We start from the raw sequence: 18,348 nt of genomic DNA on the forward strand, positions 1-18,348 counted from the left end.
CCAAATTCATATATTTATTATTCGGGCTTTTAATTATACATCTCTTATTTTATGTTAGTGTCAAAAAAATTAAGAGGGAAAATTGGCATAACCCCGGTATGAAATACTGTAATAAAAATTTGTATTTCTTCCCATCAAGAAGGCATTTTCGTAACATAATATATACTTTTCATGGTTTTGATAAAATTATATGGATTTTGTAATAAAAAATAAAATTATATAGATTTATTTATTTAGTATATAAGAAAAAATTTTTAATACAAAATCGATCATATATGTTCATCGAAAAAAAATCGATCATATATGCTCCTACTGGCCCATTTAGTAACGTGATATTTTTTTGATAAAATTTATACTCTTTTTATTAAAAAATATAAAATATTTTTAATTAAATCTCACTTTAATAAAGTAATTACTTATTTTTAAATTGACATTATTTTTTTATATTTATTTCTATTTAATAGAGTTTTTCATCTTAAAATAAATATAAAGCAATTTATTCAATAAGATTACTTAAAAAAATAATTATTATATCTTAAAAGACTAAAAATGTCTTATATTTTTTAGCATTCAATCTCTTAAAAAATATCTTATATTTTTAAATGGAGGGATATATTAATGAAGTCTCGTTAAATACAATTAATAATATTATTTTCTTTCAATAAAAATATGAATTTTTAAAAATACTCTTCATTTAATATAACCTCAAAATTTTTTTTAAAACATTAGAGAGAGAAGATAATTAAGAGGGCTAAATTGTACTTTTGAACTTTTAATTTTATACAAGCTTTTAGTCTAGTCTCTTAATTTCGTAAAATATCTTTTCAATCCTTTAATTTTAATACTCCTAGGCCCTGTTTGGTATAAGGTATTGAATTTTATGGGATTAGGATTGGGATTGGGACTGGAATTAGAAATAAGTTTTAAAATCATGTTTGGTATAAGATGGAATTAAAAAAAGACTCAAGTTTAACCCAAAAAAATAGCTAAAAGATAATGTTGCCCTCATCTTCTCCATCATCGTCCTCTTGCTTGCAAGCTTTATCGGCACCGATGGATGGCAAGGAGTCGCTCAGCCTTTGCCATCTTTGCTCCTATTTGCACCTGTGTCGACATCATTGGTGAAGGGTGGCTCCGTCTTTGTCTCTACTTACTCCTGTTCTATCCTTGTCAAACTATAAATCAGAAACCTAGATCTAAAACCCATGAACGAGAAACTCAGATCTTAAAGGAAAAAGTAAAACAGAGAGTCAGAGGTTAGCACGCACACACCTTGTCTTTCATTTTCTTATTGCTTGAGTTTCCAACAATCCAAAGCAAGAAGAGTGAGAGAGAATAGAAACCCTCACCTCCATCGTTCAATCTCCATCCTCTTCCACCATCCTCAACGTCATTGGCGTGGTGGGGTGAGCACGTCTGCCGCTGCTAAGAGGTTCAGAATGAGATTCCTACCTTTTCTCTGTTTCACGCTGCCAATCATTCGTCCTTGCCAGTTACTGTTAAGCTCATTCTTCCATTACCATCGCTGCTGGAGTCGCTGTCGTCTGTCACTGTAAGGAGTTTCGTTCAGGTCATGAACTCTCTTATCTCTGCGTTGCTATCGATCTGTGCCCTCCCTGTCTTTACATTGCGGCAGTGCTCTTCCGTCGTCTCTGCTCCTGTTCGCACTTGTGTCGACGCCGTTGGTAGACAATGGCTTCGTCTTTATCTTCCCTTGCTCCTGTTCTGTCCCTATCAAGCAATGATAGCCATCCTTGCGTTGTTGAAATCATCTTCAATGGAGCGTGCAAGGTTGAGGGTGATGGAGGAGATCCATGTGCTATGATGGAGGAGTAAGCTGACTAGGTAGGTTTTTGATAAGGGCATTTCAATCATGAAAATTTCAATCTCAAGATTGAAATTGCAGTACCAAGCCGGGGAGGTGGTATTAGGTATTCCCACCTAGATGGGATTGGGTTTGAGAATAAATTTGTAATTATCACCTAACAAACATAAAAGCTTGGTATTACTCAATTCCAAACCCAATCCCACTTAGCTAGTGCTGCGTACCAAATGAGCCCTTAATTCTAAACGATTATTTTGTGCCAATCATTATTCTTTTTTTAAAAAATTAAAGTTAATGTGTTAACATTTAAGAATGTCTAGTCAATATTTAAGAGTTTAATACATGAATTTTTTGTTGATAAAACTAATAGTGTTAAGATTAAAGGATTGAAATGACATTTTATAAAATCAAATATTTAAAATGAAATATTGTGTAAATTAAAAGATTAAATATATAAATTAACTTAATTAAGAGTGAATGATAGTATTGGAATAATAATAATTAATGAAATTTTATTTCTTTCAAAACTTGCATTTTGAAACACCAAAACATCTAAAAATGTCTTACAAAATAAGATGAAGTAGCTTTTATGATTTAGAAATAAGATGCATCATGTTAAAACAGTTAATTTTGCTGATCTCTTGAACGAAATTGTTCTATGCTCATTGTTGAAATTCAAGGTCTCCTATTAGAAAATAAATACTAATCCCTTTATTGGATCACTGGGAATAAAATTGAAAATAAGAGTTAGGTTGGTCAATTAAGTCTATTTTTATAAAAGTTTGGACCTAAAAAATGTTATTTTTTATGAAAATTTAGAACCAAATAGGCTGCTCATTGAAATTCATTTTTATAAAATTTTAAACTTTAAAATGACACTTTTGTTTTAAAAAAGTAGGGATTTTAAAACTTAGCCTAATAGGTGTTGACAAATGGACCCGAATGGCTCGTTTGGACCCATTTTTATTTTATCCCTAAAAAAATATTTTTAATTTCAAAATTAAATTTAAGATTTAAAATAAATGTTTATACTTTAAAATTAAAATTTATAATATTTATTTTTAATTTTTAAATTATTACAATTTGTATTTTTTAAAATGTGAAATTTATAATTGAAAATTTTAATTTTTAAAAATTCAAACAAAAATAAAAATAATAAAAAGAGCTTACGGCATAGCTCTAAGCCTTCTATATAAGGATCAAACTTCAAACAATAATTAATTTTAGAGTAACCAAGTTTATGGGCTTAAGTATCTATGAGCCGAGCTTCTATAGGTTCAATTCACTTGTTTTTCAACTATAAAAAAACTGAATTTTAAAGCCTGATTCTAATGAGCTTTGAAAAATAAGCCTAAGTTTGAATGTCTTGTTTTTGTTTTACTTTTAAAATTAAAATATTTTTAATTTTTAAATTAAATTTAAACTTTAAAGTATATATTTATATTTTAAAATTAAAATTTTTAAGCATGCAAATCCCATTTTTGAAAGTAAGCTAAGAAATCTATGCAACTCCTCTTAGGGTTTGTTTAGTTGGAGAGAAGGGAAGAAAAAAAGAGAAAAAATTTTAAATAAAGAGAAGGGAGCGTCTTGTTTAGATGGGACAAGGCAAGAGGAGGAGCTCCTCTACTCATTTGGTAAGGTTTAGGGAGGAAAAAATTTTTAAAATTTTTTCTTTCCTTCCCTCCAAAACTTCCTTCCAAATTGGAGGGATCCCCTCCTCCCCTCTCTTATGTTGGGGGGTTTTTAGAGGGGAGGAGAGGGGAAATGCTTCCCTCCCTTCATTTGGTTTAGAAATTTTGAAGGAAAAAGGAGTTAAAATAACTTTTTATATTGCTCCCCTTTAAATTGAGATTTTTTTGAAAGGAAGCTAATTTTTTTAACTATTTTGTCCTTATTTAATTTTTAATATTCTAAGTATACTTATAATTAAAAAAACTTTTTTCATATCAGATTGTACTTCACTCTCAAACTTTGATTGATCTCATTAGATTTTTTTTAAAATTACATTTCATCAAATTTGATTATACATTTCGTTATTTATTTTTTTATAAAAAATTGTTATCATTACAATTATTGGTTTAATTTTTTTTTACATATTGACAATATGATAGGATGAGAGTAAATTTTTAAAAATCATGCAATTTAAATTGAGGTGTAAAATTATTTTTCTACAAGAAAAAATTAATTAATATATAGGGATATAATAATTAGTTATTACCTTTCCTCTCATTTCCTCCTAAATAAAAAAAAGGATCATTAAAAACCATTCCCTTCAGATAAAACCAAACAAAATAATATTTAAACTTGTCCCTCTCCTCTTCTTGAACCAAACATGCCTCCCCTCCCCTTAAATCAAACACACCTTTAAAGCTATGTTTGGTGGAAAGGGAGAGGAGGGGGCCCCCAATTTGGGGGGAGAGGAGAGTAAAAATTTTCCTCCCTCTCTTGTCCAACCAAACATGTCTTAAATTTCAAGAGTTAGGAAGTTATGTATATTAACAAAATATAACAATATTATATATACTCATTAATTTTTTAAAATCAAATTTATTTTATTTATCTAATATTAATAAAAATATCTTATGAAAATATAATTTTCAGACAGATTTGTTTCAAAACAATCATTTTCAAGCTTGACATTTTTCTTTTGCCAATTAATCCAAACATAATTTAAGAGATTCAATGATTCATCATTTTTATGGCCAGATTCATTGATTTATCATTAAACGAAGTTAATTTGTGACGTGTGACCGAATGTATAATCTTACATTTCAATATTTCAATTACAATTATAATTTTGGTAGTTTTTTGTGTAATCTTGCAATGAACTTGTTTTTTTGTTAGCATTCATGAAGTTTTGATGGGCATCATGGCCCAAAAAATCAAAGTTCAGACCCAAAAAAGAGGCACGATTTTCTTTTACGCTGAATCAATCCTTAATGGTTGGCCAAAATTAAAATTTTGTTACAACAACAATAACAACAAACTTTTATCTCATTAGATGAGGTCAGTTATATAGATTACAAAATATCATTGTGATCTATCATTTATCAAGTTTTTAGAAATATTATTAATTAAGAGATCGTGTTTAATAATTTTCAAAAGTATTTTTATTCTTTAATCTATATTCCAAAATTTTTTTAATAATATAAAATTTTAAATTTTAAATAATGAGGATAAAAATTTAAAGTTTGACATGTAGAAAAAATATAAATATTTTAATATACATTAATATCAAATGACATTTCAAAAGTTAACTTGCAGTTTCTTCTTGTATAAGAAATCCGTCCACATGATGTATCAAAAACTTATCTACAATGTTTTTAATAAAATTGGGATAACATGATTATATCAAAAATTTAGGAGAACACACTTTAAGATTATATTTCAAAAACCAAAGAAGATAAAGTTGAACAAATTCACATTCATTAACATTTTAAAGTGGGTAGGTGTTATAAGTTAGGTTGTTCCAAATCTAATCTTTTAATTGGTAAAGCAATTGCCGGTGAAAAGAAAAAGAAATGTTTATAGAAAAGTTAATCATCATTTAATATTTGGTTAAAATATATTTTTAGCTTCATAATTTTATATAATATTTTAATTTGATCTCTTAATTTTATAAAATATATTTTTTATCCTTTTAACCATAATATCATTAGTTTTAAATAATTACTTTTTAAATTAATTATTGTTATTTAAAAAATTATACTGAATATCTCAATATTTAAAAATATTTTTTTGATATTTAAAAGCTTAATGTAAAATTTTTGTATGATGAACAATGTTAATATTAAAAGATTAAAATTATATTTTATAAAATTTAAAAATTAAAATAAAATTTATCTTGTATAAACTTAAATGATTAAGTGTACTTCCTCCATTTAAAAATATATGACATTTTAATTGAATCTCACCTTTTAATAAAGTAGTTATTTACTTTTCAACTAATCCTATTTTTCTAAATTTATTCCTATTAAATATCTTATAACAAATAAAAAGTTATTATTAATAGGGGTATTTTAAAAAAATAATAATAATTATATCTTAAAAAATTAAAAATATTTTATATTTTAAATATTTAATTTTTTAAAAATATTTATATTTTGAAATAGAAGAAGTATAATTTAACATTAATATTTCCATACTTTTTAAATACGAGAAGCATTAGACGCACTCTAACGAAACGTTGAAGGAATTTCAAAGTTCAACGGTGTTTTGGTTTGATGGCATTTGGTAACTGGACCCTCTGATTCTGTCATCTCGAAGAAGAAACGTAATTCGCACCCGTTGGTCATCTTTCCCTTCCTATCACAAAAGCTTCAAAAGCTACGCGAAATTTCTTTTTTTGACCTGATACACGAAAAGTTGATAACTAGAAGATACTCACAGTAATAGATCCATTTCTCTCTCCTAAGCATTTTGAAAAATTTCAATTTCTTCCGGATTTCCAATCAACCCACTAAACCCTATTGCTTGGAGATCGTTTGCTGCTAGGTTCATCTCTCCCGCGTTCTGGGTCTGTGGTTGATCATTTCCATGTCTCGGATGTATACATGCCTTGGTCTTATTTTGAGCCTGCTTTGTGGTACTGTGACTTCGACGTCTTCCTCATTGGGATCAGCTCGTTCGATCCTTCGGGTCGTGAACGATAATAATAAAAATGATGATAATCGAGATTATGCTATTGATTTGAATGCAACGAGTTTCAGTAAAGTTCTGAAGGATACACCGGCTGCTTTTGCCATTGTCGAATTCTTTGCCCATTGGTTAGTGATTGTATGAGAAACAAAATTTCAATTTTATGCCCTTTTATTCTTGGATTGATTTAGTTTTCCGTTGGGTATTGAATTTCTTAATTATTATTTTACTTTTCTTAATGGATATGCTCTTAATGCTATGGGGGCCCTATTTATTCGGGTAAGTTGAAGGAAGTTGATAGAACATTTGATCGGCAAAATAGATCTGCTTGTAAATAATGAGATATGAATTCATGCGACAAATATTTGTATTTTTGAAGCCGCAATGATAGCAGATGGAGTATTATGATGCATTTTTTATGCTGTCCTTTTATCTAGCATAATTTGTAGTTTGATGTAAAAGTCATTGGAGATGTGGCAAATATTAAGAGCTAAAGGCTACCTGCTTTCTTTAACTGAGGTTTTTAACAGTAGAGGTGAATGATAAGAGAAAAACAAGTGGTTGGATAAATCAAAACATCACTTGTATCTCTGGAAAAACTGCCATCTTATTCGCTTCATCTTGCCTTCCTCCATTCTTTGCATGTGGGCAAAGACTGATTTTATAGATTAATGGCACAATTGTTACCATCAAGTTCAACGTATGAAGCATGTAAACCACTAGATTTTTATGCTGTTATTGTTATGATTACTAAACTACTTTGTTGTATACTTGCAACATGCTTCTGAGATGCTGTTGGAGTACAACTGTACATTTATTAGATACACTGATAGCTGAATCTATTTATAACTTCAAAGATCATGGTATTAATTATAGTTCTTGTTTTCACCCTAACATATTAAAGCAATACAGAAGCCCAAAACTAGAAAGCCCAAACCAAAGGAAATTAAACAAAGCTGAGCCCATTTCTTTATCTGTACATTTTGTATATTATGTACTCTTTACATCTTGCATACGTGGCTTCAGCTAGTGTATTAGGGTTGTATTATCTGTCTATATAAGGAATACATGACCTTGAGGACTGTGCGCCTCTATTCACAATTTCTTTTTCTGTGTAAATCTCATCTCATATCGACCTATTTTATAATCTCTTTGTTTTCAGTTTAATCAATATTTTTCACTTGATTCAACTCCTAGTTGCTGTCTTCCATTTTATATTTTCCATTAATGCTTTTTCTATATTATTGCTTTAATCTGTGATACAATGTTTCCTAAGAAAGAAATAACTATTATAGTGATATAATTCTGGAATTTTCTGTGATTTACGTGCTCTATGTTTGTCCTAGTCCATGTTCCATATTTATGTATATTGTAAATTCCTGATGAGATGCTACTATTCGAATTTGTTAAAGCTTTTACATTTACTATGCTTTTCCCTAAATTCTTAATTTTTATGTATCTAAGAAGTATATGATCAGTGTATTCATATTATAGCTTATTCTTCAAATATCAAAATGACATTGAATAAACAATTGTCTGCCTGCTTCACTCTATGATTTATGAATGTGCTATATTTTATGAAAGAAGAATTGACTTATTGAGTCGAACCCAAAACAGTTGTTGAATTGTGTTTGTCTGTTGACCCCCTCCCCTAAAAAAGAAGAGTCTAGTTTTTGCATATTAAAGTGAGCGAATATTGTCCTTCAATGAGAAAATATTTATTTTTCTCTGCAATCCAATTTGTTTTTTTTTTATTTTTAGTTTGGAAGTTATATTCTGCTGTTTAAGTATTTAGGGATGACAGCTTAGGGCCTCATAAAAAAATAGTTAAGTGTATTTGCTGATGTCCTTTACTTTTCTGGCAGGTGCCCTGCTTGTAGGAATTATAAGGTATTAATACCTAAAAGTTCTAGTTTATCTTTTATGAATTTTGCTGTCCATCATTTCAGCTCATGACTATCTGCTCTCTGAATATATATGGCAGCCGCACTATGAAAAGGTTGCAAGGCTTTTAACGGACCTGATGCAGTGCATCCAGGAATTGTATTGATGGCAAGGGTAGATTGTGCCTTGAAGGTATGCGCATCACCTATTATTTTCTTCTCCAGGTGTGCTTTTATATTTATGCTAATTTCAGTCTCCACCCTCTAGCTGCTAGGTATTTTTCTTCTTCAGAAAATATTTGTCTTTCAGGATAGTCTTACATGCTTTGAGGCAAAATAAAGTGAAAATCTTGGGAGAAAGGATTTCGTCTGCCAATGATAGAAGATAAAAAAAATTAGATGATCCAAAACTCGTATAAATCGAAATGGATATCATTGCTCATAAGATTTAATGAGGAAATCATGTTCTGGACTAAGAATGTAATTTTCAGGGCAATTAACTAATGATTTAAGATTATGGAAACATATAATTGCATTGTGTATGATTTTACCTGAGATGATTGGGTCTTCATTTAGAATTTTTTTCTATATAGAGTATATTGCATAACTCAGACTTACATGATAATACAATCAATAACATTTTTTTGAAATTTTTCTTGATTTAATAATGTGCTTACCTATCATATAACAATTTGAGGATTGACATGTTGCTTCTGCTTCACCTGCAATCATCAATTTTCCTAATGGGTTCTTTGTATGTAAAACTTGGGAAAAAAGAGAAGATTTGCTGCTGGCAGCAAGCATGCTGAGAAAAGGATTGTTATTATTATTTTTTTTTTTGGGATTAATTAGAATACCAGAATAAAGAAAAGCTTTCAGCATTGAGATATTCAATCTTGACTACTATACATCTTATTTTTTCCCTAGAAAATACTGGGAAATTTAAAACAAATCTAAGATTCCCCCACTTCATCTCCTCCAATTCTGATGCATTCCCTGAAAATCTTATTCAATCATCCATTTATTGTGAATACTTTTTGATCGATCAACTCTGCCATTTTTTTTAATTTAATTCTTACTTCTCTAAACATCTGGTACTTAATTTTATACATTGGTGACACATACCTTGGTGATTTGTCCTTCTTTTAACTTCTTTGGCAGCACAGATAAATACTAAACTCTGTGATAAGTTTTCTGTTGGTCATTATCCTATGCTTCTTTGGGGCCCTCCTTCTAAATTTGTTGCTGGTGGTTGGGAACCAAAAAAAGACAAAGTTTATATTTGGATGATTGATGATGGGCGCACAGCTGATAGGCTGCTTAATTGGATCAACAAGCAAATGGGCAGGTATGAGGTACACACGCATTATTGTTAACGTAAGCCCGTCACCATGCCTACCAGAGGCTTATATTAAAAAATATTCTAAAATTTCCTCTTTTCCTGTTAACCTCTTAAGCGTTGTGATAAGTTTATTTGACTAGAAATAGTCACCACATAAGAATCAAATGTTGGCCGTGCATCTCAACAAGTGGGGGAAGCCATCTAGTTGGTGGGTCAATTGACTGCTAGTTATTAGTGGAATTTTAGCAAAATGTATATATGACCAAGATTTAGGGCCTCTTAAGTCATTAAATAATTAATAATACACCAGAGAGGCTTGAGGTTTTTTTTTTTTTTTTAAATATTTTTATTTTTAATTAGGGTATGCAATGTCATGGGCAGTAGGATAAAGATTAGTCATAAAGAATTCAAGACCTACTGACTAAGGAGTATAAAATAATTAAACTATATAAATTCAAGAGTCTAAAAGCTTGTGGGAACATTTCACAGGGCATCTGACGGGACATAAATTTAGTGCAATACATTTTTCCAAAAAATGGTGTGAAATTGACTTGTACCAATTTTCTTGTCTATAACTTTTAATGTTCTTAATGTTGCAGTTCATTTGGCCTGGATGATCAGAAATTTGAAAATGAGAATCTTTCATCCAATGTGTCAGACCCTGAACAGGTCCTTTGACAATCCAGACAAATTTTATTGGATTTAGTTTAATTATAATTTCTTTTTTATTTTTGTTAAAATATTTACATGCATGCTGTATATGATGAAAGATTGCAAGAGCTGTCTATGATGTTGAAGAGGCAACAGCCATAGCTTTTGACATCATCTCAGAGCACAAGGTGATTTTTTCCCCATGACTTTCTCCTTAATGTTCTTATTTGCTTTGTTTTTGTAAGTGGATGATACAGCACATGCTCTCTGGGATGCAGATGATAAAGCCTGAAACCCGTGCTTCACTCATAAAGTTTCTTCAGCTTTTGGTGGCTCATCATCCTACTAGGAGGTATGAGGAACCACCTCTTAATGTGTTCTGCCTATCCAGGTTTTAGCATAAATTTCTTTTCTTCTATTCTGAATCATTTATTTCAGATGTCGGAAGGGTGCTGCTGAATTACTTGTGAGCTTTGATGACTTGTACCCAGCAGATTTGCAGTCAGCTAATAGTCAGGAAGGTGACGGTGGAAATGTTGTGGCAAGGAACTTTCAGATTTGTGGAAAATATGTACCTCGTGGGTACTGGGTAGGATCAATAATTTCACTTCTGTTCTGTTATTTGGTGAAGTATTGGTTTTTTTGTCAATTGTGTGGCCCATGCTTATGTTTATAGCCGGTCTCAAGCCCGAGTAAAGGAGGAGGGTTGTGTTAGGCCATCAACAGCCAATGTAAAAATTTGTTGAATCTATCATGAACATGGACAATAGACGTTATAATGTTAATGCTAGGTCGTTGCCCGTAAGTAACGCGCTGCATGGCTCGAGTACAGTGATAAGTGAGTTAGAGCCGCTGCATCGGCGCCCGGATGTAGTGTTAAATGAGCAAGGGCTACCGCGTCATTCTGGACGCACGCGGCTAAAGAAGTTAGTCCATAAGAGCAAAATTAGATTTGGTACTTGGAATGTTGGGACATTAAATTGTAAATCTGTAGAGGTTGTAGGGGTTATGATTCAAAGGAAAATCAATATCCTTTGCTTGCAAGAAACAAAATGGCGTGGAGAAGAAGCTAAGGATATTCAAGGTTTCAAACTTTGGTATACAGGAAAAGTAAGTGCACGCAATGGAGTAGGCATCATTATAGATAAGGAGTGGAAGAAGAACGTTGTAGAAGTTAGCAGAATTGGAGACAGAATTATTTCTTTAAAAATGATAATTGGACGTGAGACTGTTAATATTGTTAGCGCTTATGCGCCGCAAGTCGGGACAGAAGCCAGTCTTAAGGAATTATTTTGGGAGGATCTGGAGGGGTTGATTCGACACATACCACAGAGTGAAAAGATTTTTATTGGAGGAGACTTTAATGGGCATGTCGGGAGGGAAGCTGGTCAGTATGGGAGGGTGCATGGTGGTTTTGGTTTTGGAGAGCTAAACAATGAAGGGCAAACTCTTCTTGATTTCTCATTGGCGTATGATTTTAAGATTGCCAACACTTGTTTCAAGAAGAGAGATGAGCATCTCATCACCTACAAAAGTGGAGCCTCAAGGTCGCAGATTGATTTTCTTTTGGTTAGGAACACAGATAGAAAACTTTGTAAAAATTGTAAGGTGATCCCTGGAGATGCTGTAACGACACAACATAGGGTCCTAGTCCTTGATGTGTGTATTATGAGTAAAATCCAAAAACGTCGACAAGTAGTAACACCAAGGATTAGGTGGTGGCAATTAAAAGGTGAGAAGCAAGATATTTTCAAGCGAAATCTTTTGGATAAAGGAATTTGGGATTCTCAGGGAAGTGCTAACATCATATGGGAGGATATGGCTAAAAAGATACGGGAGGTTGCAAAAGTAGTTTTGGGAGAATCGAAAGGTTCTGGTCCGAGAGATAAGGAGTCTTGGTGGTGGAATAATAGTGTACAGGACAAAATCAAGTATAAGAAGAACTGTTTTAAAGCCATACATTTGTGTAACAATGAGGAAAATTGGGAGAGGTACCGTATGGCTAAGAAGGAAACTAAGAGAGCTGTGGGTGAAGCTCGTTCTAAAGCTTTTGAAGAATTTTATAAGAACCTTGAGACGAAGGAAGGAGAGCAAAATATTTATAAGATTGCCAAGAGTAGGGAAAGAAAATCAAGAGATCTAGAACAGGTAAGGTGTATTAAGGATGAAGAGGGAAGAATTTTAGTTACAGATGATGAAATTAAAAATAGATGGGAGACTTATTTTTCTAAACTTTTCAATGATGGAGAGGATTCATCTAGTAACTTGGAGGATTTAGTAACTGGTGAAGGAGAACAAAATTTGTCATTCTATCGAAAAATACGTGATAAGGAGGTAAAGGAAGCTCTTAAGAAAATGGCAAATGGTAGAGCTAACGGACCTGATTGTATATCTATCGAAGCGTGGAAATGTTTAGGTGAAGAAGGGGTGAGATGGTTAACTAAGTTATTTAATGTGATTTTACGGTCCAAGAAAATGCCTGATGAGTGGAGGAGAAGTACATTAATTCCTATTTATAAAAATAAAGGAGATATTCAGAATTGTACTAACTATAGAGGGATTAAACTCATGAGCCACACAATGAAATTGTGGGAGAAAGTAATTGAGCACAGGTTGAGATTGGAGACAAGTATTTCTGAGAATCAATTTGGTTTTATGCCAGGTAGATCAACTACAGAGGCGATTTATCTACTAAGGGGATTAATGGAAAAGTATCGTTGTAAAGATAAAGATCTACACATGGTTTTTATTGATTTGGAAAAAGCTTATGACCGTATACCAAGAGAAGTGCTTTGGAAAGCGTTGGAAAAAAAGGGAGTACGGATTGCTTATATTAAAGCCATACAAGATATGTATGAGGGGGTAAAAACTAGTATAAGAACGCCTAGTGGTCAAACAAAGGATTTTCCTATAAAGATTGGACTACATCAGGGATCATCTCTGAGTCCTTATTTGTTCAACTTGATTTTAAATGTTTTGACGGAACATATTCAAGAGGAAATCCCGAAATGTATGCTCTTCGCGGATGATATAGTTCTTATAGCAGAGACAAGAGAAGAGGTTAATTGCAAACTTGAGTTATGGAGGAGGACATTGGAGTCGAAAGGTTTTCGTCTGAGTAGAAGTAAGACGGAATATTTATATTGTAAATTTGATAAAGGACTATTCGAAAATAATTTGGAAGTGAAATTGGGAGATCAAATTATACCTCAAGTGGAAAAGTTTAGATATTTGGGAGCCATTATTCAAAATGATGGCGAAATCAGTGGAGATATTTCACATAGAATTCAAGCTGGGTGGTTTAATTGGAGAAAAGCTAAAGGAGTTATTTGTGACCGTAAGGTGCCTAATAAACTTAAAGGAAAGTTTTATCGTACTGCTATCAGACCGGCAATGTTATATAGTAGTGAATGCTGGGCTCTAACGGGACAGCAAGAGCATAAAGTTGGAGTAGCAGAGATGAGAATGTTACGATGGATGTGCGGACATACACGTAAAGATAAAATTCGAAATGAGCACATACGTGAAAAAGTGAGGGTGGCACCTATTGAGGAAAAAATGGTAGAAAATCGGTTGAGATGGTTTGGGCATGTACAAAGAAGACCAAGGGAGGCACCAGTGAGAAGAGTGGAACATATAACTTTGAGTCCGATTAAGAGAGGTAGAGGAAGGCCTAAGAGAACACTCTTGGAAGTTGTTGAACGTGATCTCTTAATTAATAATATTTCTAAAAGCTTAATAAATGATAGAGCACAATGGCGTCTTGCAATCCATGTAGCCGACCCCACCTAGTGGGATAAAGGCTTGTTGTTGTTGTTGTTGTTGTTATGTGGCCCATGCTGTGAGCTTGATTTTTTCTTTGGGTGAAATAAGCTTGGATATTTTATTTAGTTAAATTTTGTGTGGCCTACTGTTGTCATGTGCATTAGAAAAAATATATAATTCGTTAGAAGTATAACTAGCTAGTGCCAGATGAGAAGAAAGAATTACTTATCATCTTAGTAAATTATGTAATGATCATTTGGGATGGAGGGCTTGTATTTGGATAATTGAAATAATTCAGATTCAGGCTGATTATCATACTATTCATTCAGGAGTATTATTGTCAGTAAAGGTGTTTGAACTTAAGGGTATCTGATGTTACCATGTTATTGAGATTTTGTGCTGGAGATTCCTTTGATATTTGTGTTCCTCGTTCAGGTTTGCCTATGAATATGCTTATAATCATCAGTCTTAAGAGATTACCCTTCATTATTATGATTTATTTGAGTTGAGTTATTGTTTTACTTATCTTCACATTCTGTGTCACTGACATACTATTTTCTGGGTTAAAATATATGCCTATGGGTGGTGAATGCTATTGGTTATTGATACCAAGTGGAACCCATGTACCTGTGTTGAAATATCTATATATAGTATTAAAACTCCAACAAGTCTCACTATTCATGAGCTATTCATGCTCCATTGCATGGAAAACACACTAATTTGCATTAACAAGAAGTGGGATCCATGTACTTGTGTTGAAGTATTTCCAGTAATAATGGTTCTTACCCTGTCTACTGGTATTTGTTCAACACACTGAAGTTTTGCTTGCCTTAAGTATTCCTTCAGGCTGCCTTTTTTTTTTTTAAGTACGCTTTTCAAGGTATTATATAGTTGCTCTTACTTTTGTATCGCAATTCTTGAAAATATCTAGCCTTGTTATAATTTATATGCTTAACCAGAATTATTATATTCTTTAATCCTATGCTGTCTGACGTGAAATTTCTGCTCTTGTTCTTGTTAAAATTGCCAGACTTTCCCAATTTTTAGGACCTTGGATCTTATGTTATTTAGTCAATTTTTATTTTTTTCTGTGGCTTTCCTCTCTTTTTATCAGTTATTTTTTTAAATAAGTTTGTGCTTGTTAATGGAAATTTACTTTTTTTTTTCCCTCCTTTTAGAATGAGAACGTTTCTGATTGCTTTGGTTTACTTGGATTGTTCTTCTGTAGATGTTCTGCCGTGGCAGCAAGAATGATACCAGGGGCTTTAGGTACTGCTTTGCCTTCTACATTCATATTTACGTTTTCAGTTCCATATCAAATCATGATATTTAACTACCCTTGTTTACATCCAAAAGTAAGTTGGAATTTTGTTCAGTAGCTGTGTACTCTTCTTGAGAAAAACAGATGCTGTATACACTCTGTATTATTCGATAAAACAGAATAATAGGTTTTATAGGCTTGGCTCCCACATAATTTGCCAAAATTACATGCTATAATCTGACACAACAACAAGCCTTATCCCACCATGTGAGGTTAGCTTAATACAACAACAATATCAGTAAATCAGATTAATGTTTGTTCCTAATATAGATGGACCTAATTAAATGATAATATTAAGTAAGAACTAATAAAAACAATTGACGGGAAAATAACTAAGTAAAACAGTGTTTTGGGCTTTGGCCTTGGATCTTTCAACACTCTCCCTCAAGTTGGGAAATAGATATCAATCGCTCACAGCCTGCTTTGTAATTCTTCAAATTGTTTTCTACTGAGTGGTTTCGTCACAATGTCTGCCACTTGATCTGTAGTGTGAGTATGAGAGATCAACGATGCCCCCTTCAATTTTCTCCTTTATGAAATGTTTGTCAATCTCAACGTGCTTCGTGATGGGCAGGGTTTTTTGCCATATCAATTGCAGATTTGCTGTCACACCATAATTTCATAGGAGTGTCATAGGGAACCTTTATTGGCAAGATAAAAAGTCATAGGGAAACCTGGAACTCTCTTAACAGCTTAGTGATTCATATCCCTCTGCAAACCTAGAGCAAAAGCTCTTAGTTCAGATTTAGCACTACTTGAAACCACTTGTTGCTTCTTGCTTCTCCAAGTTACCAGGTTTCCCCACACAAAGTGGGGTACGCAGTGGTGGATCTCCTATCCGCTAGAGACCTTCCCCAATTTGCATCTGTGTAGATGTCTGTATGTCTTGTTCTTCTCTTCTCAAAGAAGAGACCTCTCCCTTGCTTGAATTGATGTGTTTGTACTAATGATTTTAGTAATTGTATTGATGACGATACTATTTTGCATGTTTTTCAAAATAATATGTACTGAGTGGCTTCGTCCCTCTCAGTAATCTTGGACTCTGCATAACGTGACAAAGTATGTCATAGCATCTTTGAACAAGGTGCCCTGTCTTATCATTCTTGTGTCCTCTTTATCAGCTGCGGTTTATGGGTTCTCCTGCATTCACTTTCAGTGAGAATCGAGGATGGAGAAAGTCAGTTTGCCTTTAATGGTACGTGTGATTTTGTGCACAACTTTTTCATCTGTGAGGAATGTCGGCAGCATTTTTACAAGATGTGTTTAAGGTAAATTGAATCGAGACTACATTTCAGTTTCATCATTTAAGCCCATAAATTTCCCTTAGCTTGTGACCAATCAATAATGTTAACTTTTAGTGTGTCTAGTCCAATCAACAATGCTTGTGACTTCGCTCTCTGGTTGTGGAGTGCCCATAATATGGTTAACGAAAGGTTGATGAAAGAAGAAGCATCTCTGGGAACTGGTGATCCCAAATTTCCGAAGATGACATGGCCTCCAAAGAAGCTTTGTCCTACTTGTTACCAAGACCTTGGCCGGAGGTCCAGCAGAGTTGAATGGAACAAGGATGAGGTTTACAAGTTTTTGACACGATACTATGGAGAAAAGCTTGCATCTCTATATAAGAACAAGGGCATAGGTGATAATGATGGAACCGAAGGAGCTGTTGAAGATTTAATAGTATCAAGTAATGCACTTGTGGTGCCTTTGGGTGCTGCATTGGCAATTGCTATTGCTAGCTGTGGTTTTGGAGCACTCGCCTGCTACTGGCGTTCCCAACAAAAAGTCGGAAGTATTTTCACCAACTACACTCTTTAAAGAACATATGAGTGGAAGGGTAATGGATTCTTTCAAACTTCTTCCAAGTCACAGTATTTTAAGCTTGATGTATTGAAGTCATTGTGGCTAATATGCTTTCATTTTTTTTTTTTTAAATTGAGGGTAGGCTTCTAGTGATCAAATTCCTTACTTAATGGTTATAAAAGATTTGGTACTATACTAAAGCTAGCTAATCATAGATGTTCTAGAACCATGTCAGTGACAATGTAGGAGATGAGTTGAGTTTCTGTTTCATGTTTCAGGCCAAGGAGAATTGGAAGTAGAATTAGAAGAGACGGAGTACAGAGAAATGCAGACAAGGTGAATTGCGGCTCTGGTCACCAGAGAGAATAGCCAAAGTACTTTTTGAGATGTGTACAGAATAAGTTTCTTGGTTACATTTGGACTAGATTATTATTGATCTTACATCTTATTTTCACTAACTTTCCTTTGGGCAATGGTCACATCTAGTTCAGCTTAGAAAAAATTGGGGATGAAAGAGTATCAAGGTGCAAAATTTTGGTTGAAATTAGTTCTGAATTCCTTGTTATGATCAAAAGCAACTTGCGTAAGTCAAGAGCAAGAGATTACATTCTTGATGGTTCGACATTTTATACCGAACAAATGAATGGATTAACATCGGCCTTCTTGTTATTTAACTTAGTGGAATCGGTCATATTCCTCCTTTCTTTCTGGTTACATGTATCTTGTACATTCTGCTAACAATTGTTCTAGATTCCAATATTGTGAGATCCACAATAGAGATAACTCTTAATATCATTTTTTATCAACATGATTCAAACATCAAACCTTGCTATGGGAGTAGCTCTCTTGATATTTGTTCACATTTCACATTTCATTTTATTTAACGTACAATTAACTCGATAGTTCATGTCTTTTTCATTTGTTGAATCTTGCGATTCAAACTATGCTAGAAGGCGACATGCAAGATATTTGAATCTATAATATATATATATATATATATTTCGGACCTCAATCCACAATATATTGATACGTTGCAATTCCACTTTTCCATCCGTGTCTCTGACTGTATCCTGCAACGTACTTGAACATGTTCAAATCTGCATGCAAGGCTTCTCATGAA

General features: G+C 32.9%; 1 pseudogene; it reads left to right on the plus strand.

The window, feature by feature from the left end:
• Nucleotides 1-6,026: 6,026 nt before the first annotated feature.
• On the plus strand, nucleotides 6,027-17,906 carry LOC129321205 (sulfhydryl oxidase 2-like; annotated as a pseudogene).
• The last annotated feature ends 442 nt before the right edge of the window (nucleotides 17,907-18,348 follow it).

The sequence above is a fragment of the Prosopis cineraria genome, unplaced genomic scaffold, assembly GCF_029017545.1.
Source record: "Prosopis cineraria cultivar Desert tree isolate PC_DT_omini unplaced genomic scaffold, ASM2901754v1 PC10, whole genome shotgun sequence".
NCBI lineage: Eukaryota > Viridiplantae > Streptophyta > Magnoliopsida > Fabales > Fabaceae > Prosopis > Prosopis cineraria.